The sequence below is a fragment of the Onychomys torridus genome, chromosome 4 (genome assembly GCF_903995425.1).
Source record: "Onychomys torridus chromosome 4, mOncTor1.1, whole genome shotgun sequence".
NCBI lineage: Eukaryota > Metazoa > Chordata > Mammalia > Rodentia > Cricetidae > Onychomys > Onychomys torridus.
In genome coordinates this window covers 149,735,206-149,738,749 of record NC_050446.1, presented here as the reverse complement: position 1 = coordinate 149,738,749, position 3,544 = coordinate 149,735,206, and positions in this window count along the sequence as shown.

Genomic DNA, 3,544 nt, shown 5'->3' with positions numbered 1-3,544 from the left:
ATGAAGGACCCAGGCCAACCAGCAAACACACAGCCCTAGGCCATTTCTAATCCCACCCAAGTTATAGGGAAGACCTGAGACAAGATGAGGTCAACAGTCCCAACAAGCAGCCATCCACTCACCTCCATAACATGTTAGGTGGAAGCCTGAACTTTCTAACCCGCCACTGCATGTGGAAATCCAGCATCAGGACTACATAGAGACCTTTTCGCAGAAACTTAAAAATTACCCGATAAACTAACAACTCAGAGATCCACCTGCCTCTTAAAGGTGTATGCTACCACTGGCCAGGAGACTAACAAACTTTAAAGGAGGGTTGAGGAAGAGGAGTACATAAGCTGGTCAGAGTGCTTTTGGGACAAGCCTAGCAACTTCCCTTCAGTTTCCCAGAAAGGAAGGACATCTGACATCTTGAGAGTGGTCTTTTGACTTGTGACACATGCCCAGGTCCACACAATAACATTCAAATAGCTTCCTAGGCCTTTGGAGGCATTCCGGGGATTACTCCAAGGGGAGAGGGGCTGGGACAGAGCTCAATGGTAGACCTAGTTTATACAACATTCTGGATTTGATCCCCACCCTTCTCCCCTAAATGCCCTCTATTCCATACTGAGAGAATGGTTGGAAACTATACTGGTATCATGGACCATTTCTGCCCAAGGTGTGTATATGGATAGAAAAGAAATCTGGAAATGCTTGACTGCAGTCAAACAGGTCTTTTTCATTGTTTTGTATTGTCCCAATCAAATATGTACTTTCGTGATTGACCAAGGCAAAGGTTAACCAAATCTGCAGTAAACACTGGGCAACCCACCCAGACACAACCCAACCTACAACTCAATACATATGCATTGAGGTATACTGGGTAGAGGTGAGAATGTCCCTGGACCTATCACTTCCAGCCATGCTTCTCCCAGACAGGTCACATGGCCTGGCTTTGAATCCCTATTACCTCATAGCTGCTTGATGAGCTCCAGAACATAAGGCCTTAGCCAGGAAGGCTCTTGACTAGGAAGCTCAGGCTCACTAGTCTGGTTAGACAGTATACCTGTACTAGTGGAGGTGTCAGGTGATTGGGCACTTCCTTTCCTGTTATGATTCACAGGTTAGTTATAGGAGCCGAAAAGCTCTGGAGACCAAGACCACCCAGCCCTGAACTGGTGGCTCAAACTACAAGCAGAAAGTTGAACATGGAAGGCTTGCTTAACTCTTCCTCTGCTGGAAATGATCCAATGGTTGGACAGGTAACTCAAATGACTCTCAAATGTACAGCAAGACAGGGAAAACTAATATAGAACTCAAGCTCAAGTGAGTGCAACAAGGCAAAACTCACCCTTTTAAATTTGTGTGTGTGAAGCTTCATGTATCACAAGCATGCAGTTGCCAGGAGTCTAATCCAGAACTGGAATACAGGCAATGTGCAAGCTGCCTGATGCACTGTACTTTTCCCTGTGTAGCTTTGGTGCCTTTCCTGGAACTCACTTTAGACCAGGCTGGCCATGAACCAAGAGATCTGTCTCTGCCTCCTCAGTGCTGGGATCAAAGGTGTGTGCACCACCCCACTTCACTCCCTCAACTTCCTGATCATGGTGTTTGAGCCCAGTAACTAGACAGTCTGCTTGTCTGCAGTCTGTACAACTTGAGCATTCTGGGAATTTCCACATTCTAGATTGGACTCCAAGTGGCCCACCTCCAAAACAACTTCCCATCACCACTTTGGGAGGAGTTTGTTAGTCTACAATCCCAGCACTCAGTGGGTGGAAATAAGACCTTACAGTTGGGCATGGGTGGCACATGCCTTTAATCCCAGCCCTCGGGAGGCAGACAGGCAGGATCTTTGTGAATTGGAGGCCAGCCTGGTCTGCTGAGTGAGTTCCAGGAAAGGAGCAAAGCTACACAGAGAAACCCTGTCTTGAAAAACAAAAAAAGACGACCACCTTACTCTAATTTAAAAAGACCCTTCACATGTACTGTGTACCCTAATAAACTTACCTGGGGTCAGAGAACAGCCACAATATTAAATACAGAGGATTGGCAGTAGTAGCACATGCCTTTAATCCTAACATTCTAGAGGCAGAAATTTGTCTGGATCTGTGAGTTCAAGACCACATTGGAAACAGCCAGGAATGGTGACACACACCTTTAATTCCAGAAGTGAGCCTTTAATCCCAGGGAGTGATGTCAGAAAGCAGAAAGGTGTATAAGGCGTGAAGCAAGTCAGGTGAGACTCATTCTGATGAGGACAGAGGCTTCCAGTCTGAGGAAACAGGATCACCTGAGGAATTGGCAAGGTGAGGTAGCTGTGGCTTGTTCTCTGATCTTCCAGCATTCACCCCAATAACTGGTCTCAGGTTTGACTTTATTAAAGACCTGTTAAGATTCCTGCTACAAATGGCACCCAGTGTGGGGCACAAACCCACGATCCTGAGATCAAGCAAAGAGAATTCTGGAAAGTGGAAGGCTGAGGCAGAGATACACAGCCACATGGCAAAGTATAGATTAATAGAAATGGGTTAATTTAAAATAAAAGTAGAAAACAAGAAGCCCGCCTAGGCCATAGTTTGTTAAGTAATACAAGTCTCTATTTACTTCCGTTGGGTCTAAGTGGCTGTGGGGCTGGCAGGTGAGATTTGTCCTGTGAACCAGGCAGGACCAGAAAAACTCTAGCTACACCACCTGTACTCTTGGCTTGCTTCAGGATGCTGATGCGTCTTTTCTACTACTTCACTTAGTTCCCAAGCACCTTGAGAACCCACCCAATGGCAGCCTTTGCGGTATACATTTGTTAGGTCTACTTAAGATTCTCAGTCAATCTATTCGTGCCAGGATCAACCAAAAGGGCACTGAATAAGCACACAGGGCTTCAACTGACTTACAGCAACTCTAGTTTATCTAACATTCAGGTAGCTTGGCAGTGGCTGCATACCAGTCAGGAAGCGGAACTAGGACCCATACATGCATCCTTTTCTTTCTTGGTTTCTTGAGACATGGTTTCTCTGTGTAGTTTTGGTGCCTTTCCTGGAACTCGCTCTGGAGGCCAGGTTGGCCTCCAACTCAGAGATCTGCCTGCCTCTGCCTCCCAAGTGCTGGGATTAAAGGCACGATCCACCACTGCCCGGACATACATGCATCTTAGTCATCCTGTCTGAGGAAAGAAAACATATGATCACATAGCTACTACTCATGTAGCTGTGATCTAGGTACCCACTACCACCCACAACAGAGAATTGCTTAGTAAATCTCTGAAGTTATCAGTTATGGCAAACAGCCAAGCTGCACAGTACTCAAAACAGACTAAGCCAGGCTTGCTGGTACACCATAATGGCAGAACTCTGGAGACTGAAGTTGAGGCAGTGGAATCCTGAGTTCAAAAATATTGCTCATGGTAAGGCAGCACACAGCTTGCCTGAAAGCCCTGGGCTGTCCCCAGAAGACAGGTAAAGACTACAGGATTGAGCAGGCAATAAAGCCTTTCCACCCGTGGAAATGTCAACAGCATGCTTGAGACGCACTCTAGTCTTGTGTTTTACAAAAACACTCCATA